The following is a 7,115-nucleotide window of genomic DNA, read 5'->3' on the forward strand; positions in this document are numbered from 1 at the left end:
TTGAATCAAAACCCAAGACTAGATTTGATGGAACAAACCTAAACTAAGCTCTGATACCAATTGATACAAGAACGGATATGCAAAAATGAGAAATTAAGAAGATAAACAAAAGGAAAAGAAAAGATAGATAATTTGACACAACTTAAGATTCAATTTAGCAACCAAAGTTATATAAAACTAAGACCTCTAAATTATCATCTAAGGAAACACCAAATTCTTAAGTTGACCTCAAGGGAATCGAATCTCAAGCAACCAACCTCTCAACAACACAAGAATCAACAAGAGCCTACCAAAGGCCTCTCACAAGTTTCTCTCTAGAGATAACCCTAAAACACTCAAAATATTCATAATTCATCAAAAGCTCCCTATTGAAATGTTTAGTCTACTATTTATACTAATGAAATAAAGAAGACACTACATTATTACAATTATACTCTTAATGAAGTATGGGCCTTATTTGGATGTCTTCCATGGAAGTGAAACTTGAAAAGGCTTGCATTTAAGTACTAGCCCCTTTTGCATGAATAGCCTCCTTCTCCGCCTCCCAAGCTATCTTCCATATCTTGAATGTGACGTTCTTGAAGCCTTCCATCTAAGCTATTTCCCATATTTTGAAGGCCATCCTATGTGGGCCTCCCGTGATCTTCAAAGACTCCATCTTCATGAAGCTCAATGGAGTTGGTCTTGTATCAGGGTGGCACTTAGATTTCGCGAGTCAAAATGGATTGTGCTACCGAGATGTCGATATTTCCGTCCGGAGTACATGTGTACACAACATTTGAATGGCATTGCATTGCATTCATGCACTATTGCATTGCATTGCATTATGTCTTGATTTTGAGATGTTTTGGTGTTGTATTTGTGAATATGGATTCAGACTTGATACATTCAGACTTGGCACATTTGGGATTAGATGCTTTACTTAGGTGATGACGCGTACTTGGATTCGATTACATTTGAATTGTACTTATTGGTTTGTCTGCTTATACCTTTATTATCTGAATTGTGTTAGTTATGCTTAGTCGGCCGATGATGCCTACCAATACTGTTGTTTTGTACTGACCTGCACTTGCTGTATTTCCTTATGAATGCAGAGTATCAGGTTGGATCTGCTTCCATTACACATGGCTGATAGTCGCTTCAGCATTATCTTCGAGTTTCCAGGGTGAGCATCGTCGTTCGCTGCCTTGAAGACTTCTCTATCATTATGTCCTACTTCTATTCAGAGACATAGACACTTTATGTATTATTATTCCAAACTTGTATTATTTCCCTTTTAGATGCTCTTGTATTACTCAGATTAGACCCTGGGGTATTATTATTATTCCGCACTATATATATATATATATATTTCGTGAGACTTACGTATTCATTCTATTCGGTTGCTTGGTTTAATTATTTATGTTTTAATTATCGTTGGGTTAAGAGTTCGCTTATCGAGGTGGGAGAGGTAAGTTCCCGCACGGCTTATGCCAAAATGGGCCGTGACAAGTTGGTATTAGAGCCTTAGGTTACCCGATCTATAATACAAGAGCGTATCTAGTAGAGTCTCGTGGATCGATACGATGAGCTCCGTACTTATCTGCGAGAGGCTATAGGACATTTAGGAAATCTCACTTTCTTTGATTCTTCGAGCTACTTTATTCTAATTGGTATATGGAAAGATCAAATTGGTATCTGACTCTTATCTCTTCTCTAACAGATGGTGAGGACTCGAGCTAGAGGCCGCTGGGTACGTGCCAGCTAGGGGCAGGGCTCCTGTGGTGGGACACTATCGAGAGAGGTCTCCATATCCGGAGCCCGAGTATCAGCTGGATCGAGGCTAGGCGTGACAGAGGATGGTGTGGCCCCAGCACGGACACAGCCTGAAGTTACTTCGGATCTAGCCATGCATGATACTATGGCCAGAGTATTACTTCATCTTGATGCCCAGCAGGCGGCAGCTGGTGTTACTATGTTACATCTTGGAAATTTTGTGCCGTTGCATTATGAGTAGACTAACGCAAGCCTAAAGTGGAAATGAAGCCCTTATACGGTTAAGGAGGGTATTTGATAACTTTAAGTGTGTACCTTAAGGTTTTGGAGTCATATGAAGCGGCAGAAGTAAGTTGTTAAGAGATTGGAAGAATTGAGTCATGTTTTGGAAATATTTTGTATCATTTGAGTTATACATTTCTTAGCATTACCTTGAGGGTGGAACTATAGGGCCCATAGATGGTTAATGAAATTTTATACAAGTACCAAGAAGATTCCATAAGGATTAAAAGTCAAACGAGTCAAGAAGAGGACATTTTCGCGAAACCGGGGAGAAATGGGAAATATGTGGCCGCATACTCAGTATGCTAGGCCGAAAACTCCCTATTTTGGGTGAGATTTCTGCCCAACACCACCCCCATGTTGTGGAGGAAGTATGCAGCTGCACACTCAGCGCAACACGGAGTGGTGGGGCGATTTGGACACCTTTGTAAACCCCAAAGGACCCCGTTCTTCACATTAACTTTCCATACTTATTTCCCCACAACTAAAAGAAGGTTCTTGAGAGTTCTTGAAGGTTCCTCAATGTTCTAAACCCTTATATATCATTAAGAGACAAGATCAACATCAAAACCCCAAAAGAATCCATGGAAGGTGATTGTTCTTATTTCTCTTCAAGGTGGTGATGAACTTAATCTTGGAAAGAGTTGAGAAAGGTGAAGTTCTTCCATTATAAGGTATATTCTTTCTATTATTTACATGATTGACTTGATGTAAAGGTTTAGTAACTCTTGGAAAGGAAAATAATGAAAGTGGAAAAGTCATAAAGGGTTGAAGTGAAGAAGATAACTATGAGATGAACTTAAAAAGGGATTTTTTGATAAATTTGAGATTAAATTGAATATAACTTCTTAATTCTGATATTGTGGATGTTGTTATTGTTGTTTGGGAGTTGTTGTGTAATATGGTGGAAGTTGATAAACTAGGGGAAATGCTGCCCAAATTTCGTTAGTTCGTTAATTATACTAGTTTGAACTTAAGAGTGTTTTTTAAGACTTAACCTTAGTATGAATCCTCTTGAATGTAGATTTGCGAGCTAGGCAGGAGAACGTTAAGTAGTTAAGGAGACGTGAAGGTATGTGAAGGCTATCCTTTTCTTTCTTTCTTTTGGCATGCCTCTGATGTAAGTTAGACATGATAAAAGTCCTAAGCTTGATTATATTCATGATAATCGAGAACATCCTTGATTCTTATTCACTCCTTGATAGTAGAGCTTGTAAGCATAATGAAGAGTCATTTTGCACGTCTTTTGTATTTTAGATAAGTTGCTAGTATGTTCTAAGATGACATAAGGTATACGACTATAGTTGGGGCATAGAATTACCTTGCATTATTCAAGTGAATTCAAATATGTACCTTAATTGAAAGGTTGTCGTTTACGAAACAAATGTAGGATTTGGTTCTCCAGATAAGGTATAGTTAATCAGATAGCTTCACAACACTATGATATACTTCCCGAGGGACTTATATGCACTTAGTATTCATTCGACATCTAAGAGTTAAATAGAAATCTGATAGTACTTTACATAAGTTGAGGATAGGAAACATATACATTATGTATGGATCAGGTTGCACGTTCCGCAACATATACATTATATATAGATCGGGTTGCACGTTCCACAACATATACATTATTTATGGATCGGGTTGCATGTTCCGCAACATATACATTATATATGGATCGGGTTGCACATTTCGCAACATATACATTATATATGGATCGGGTCGCACGTTCCGCAACATATACATTATTTATGAATCGGGTTGCACGTTCTGCAACACAAGGCCAGATAATGTTAAGATAATAAGATAATCAAGTTATAGCATTGCCTATGAGTGTAGTTAAGGTTTCTAGAGTATAAGAGTAGACGTATACGTATGTGCATACTAAGAGTACTTCAATAAGTCAAGGTGCCAAGTTATATTCTTATCTTCTCCTCTTATGATATATGTTTATTATATTATGCTTCATGCCTTATATACTCAGTACATTATTCGTACTGACGTCCTTTTATTTGTGGACGATGCGTTCATACCCGCAGGTATGCAGGGGGATGGATCAGGTTCTTAGGTGCTTCATCAGCTATCTCTCAGGAGCGCTCTATTTGCCTCGGAGCTGCAGTCTAGTGGTACTATTCTTTTGTGTACATATAGGCATGGCACAGTCCTATCCTGTCCCTGTGATGTTATGCACTCCTTGTAGAGGCTCGTAGACAGATGTGTATAGTTAGAGGTCCCATAACCTTATCAGTCTATATTTTGTATATCATTTGTGGTAGCCTTGGCGGCTTGTATATATAGGCATGGTTAATGATGTTTATATAGATGCCCTGATGTTTGATGGAACTTGTGCCCTTTTTGGTTTGTGGTAATTATGAGTTAGCCATGTGGCTCACCTAGATGTGGTTATGAGAATATTTTAAGAGGTGCCGGTAGGTTGGGGCTCCGGTGCCCGTCGAAATTTGCCGTCGTGCCCCTCGATTAGGTCGTGACAAAAGTGGTATTAGAGCAGTTCGTCCTAGGGTGTGTCTACGAGCTGTGTCCAGTAGATTCTTATTTATGGGTGTGCGCTACACTTATAAATAGGAGGCTGCAGGGCATTTAGGAATGATTGAACTTTCTTCCTCATCATAAATCGTACGATAGAGCCATGATATAAGAATTTCCCTTTTCCTAATTGTGTGTTACTTTTTTTAGCGATGCCTGTGAAGAGAAAAGCTACAGCAGCCTAGACGGGCAAGACAATGGAAGGTAGGGGGACTGAGCGGGAACCGCCGGTAGACATAGAGGAGAGTGAGCCCCAGAATAAGGTTACATCTCAGGCCTCTTATACTCTACCCATTTCAAAGGAGCACGAAGGAGCCTCAGCTCCAGCTCTCACACCCCCGGGCTCCTGCCAGATGCCTCGGAGCCGAGGAGATGAGATCTTTTCGTCGCGCGGCCAACAGGTAGCCGCTTAGGCTCAGTGGCAGGGTGCGGGCCATGGTGATAGGGGTCATAGCAAGAAGGCCAGGTTCTCAGGGTTCGACAATAAGTTCAGAGGTAGACCAAGGCAGCAGTTCTCTAAACGCTCGGCTCATTGAGTAACCAGTGTACCTGCATATTCCTAGACCCAGGTTTGATAGACTCGCTTGTTTTGGGCCAGCTGAGAGTCCCAAAGTTCCCAGTTCTCATATTAGAAGTGTCTCCAGCCAGATGAGACCACCTATACCACGACGTACTCAGTGTGGTAAGTTATATTGGGGACCGTGCCGATTGGGTTTAGATGTTTGTTATGCCTGCGGTCGGCCAGGCCATATCAAGTGTGAATGTCCATAGATAGGTAGGAGAGGTAGGGTCCAGCCCCCAGGATCAACAGCTGGTTTTTCATCATCTGTACGCCCTCCGGCGCAAGGGTTACAGACATCAGCAGGCCATGGTAGGGGTATAGGAGGAGTGTCCAGTTCGAATGGTCCTCAGCATCGTATCTATGCACTAGCTAGGCGACAGGATCTTGAGTTTTCCCTGATGTTGTCACAGGTATATTATTAGTATTCTCTTATGATGTATATGAGTTGATTAATCCGTATTCTACATGGCATATGTTACTCCTTATGTTGCTGGTCGGTTTGGGGTGACACCTGAGTCGATTAAAACCTTTTGAAGTATCTACGCCATTGGTGATCCAGTGATAGCTAGATGGATATATAGAAATTATGTGGTTGTAGTTTGCGACCGCCAGACCATGGCTGATTTGATTGAGCTAAAAATGGTAGATTTTGATGTCATTATGGGTACGGATTGGTTGGCCTCCTGTTATGCCAATGTTGATTGCAGAACAAAAATGGTTAGTTTCTAGTTTTCGGGAGATTGATTTCGCCATTGATGTGTTACCCGATACTAAGCCCATATCTTTCCTCCTTATAGAATGGCTCCTGCAGAATTGAAAAAGTTGAAGGAGCAACTGAAAGATTTGCTCGAGAAAGGTTTTATTAGGCCTAGTTCGTCGCCATGGGGAACACCTGTGTTGTTTGCAAGAAAGAAAGATGGTTCCTTGCGGATGTGTATTGACTACAGGCAGTTGAATAAAGTGTCAATAATGAATAAATATCCACTTCCAAGGATTGTTGATTTATTTGATGAGGTGCAGGGTGCCAAATGGTTTTCAAAGATAGATCTGAGATCGGGGTACTACCAGATGAGAGTCAAGGAGGAGGACATTTCGAAGGCATCCTTTAGAACTAGTTATGATCATTTTGAGTTTTGAGTAATGTCGTTTGGATTGACCAATGCACCGTCGGTATTCATGAATTTGATGAATAATGTGTTGAGCCCTTTCCTAGATCTATTTGTTTCAGTGTTTATCGATGATATCCTAGTAAACTCTTGATCCGAGGCAGAACATGTGGATCATTTATGCGCTATCCTTAGAGTTCTTCAGGCTCGGGAGCTATATGCAAAGTTTTCAAAATGTGAGTTATAATCTCATGTAATGACCCATTTAGTTATTACAGTGTTTTGACCCATTTAACCTTGTTAACCCTTTCCCCAAGTCCCGTTAGTATGATCTATGACTTAATGAAGTCGTTGGGTTGGTCTCCATGTTGTGTTAGCGGTAAATTGAGTCTTTGAGGAGAAGCTAGGAACTCGAAGCGAAGTTGTAGTTGACCACGGTCAACGTCGGGTTAGGATGACCCCATGTCAATGTTTTGAAGGTTCCAACATGTTAATATGATGATTTTAAACTTGTCCACAGGTTTTGGTGAGGTTCCGAAGAGTTTCAGATGGGTTTGCGTTTTGTCGCACTCGTATTCGATGTTTTCGCCAGAGGTTTGTGGATATAAATGGCTCTATATTGAGTATCCGACCTTTTTTTTAGTGATATCTAAACCATTAGATCCATATCGAAATTATGAATCTATAGGAAAAAGAATCGACGCATTTGGCCTCCGGATGAGGGAGTTATGACCATTTTAGTGCGGACCGTAACCGCCATGTTGACTCCGCAGGCAGCTAAGGCCGGGACCGCCGCAGCGGTCCGGGGACCGCCACGGCGGGGCCAAAAACCTTTTTTAAATTTCCCCCAAAATCGAACCCAACTC

This window comes from Lycium ferocissimum, chromosome 6, assembly GCF_029784015.1.
Source record: "Lycium ferocissimum isolate CSIRO_LF1 chromosome 6, AGI_CSIRO_Lferr_CH_V1, whole genome shotgun sequence".
Classification (NCBI taxonomy): Eukaryota; Viridiplantae; Streptophyta; class Magnoliopsida; order Solanales; family Solanaceae; genus Lycium; species Lycium ferocissimum.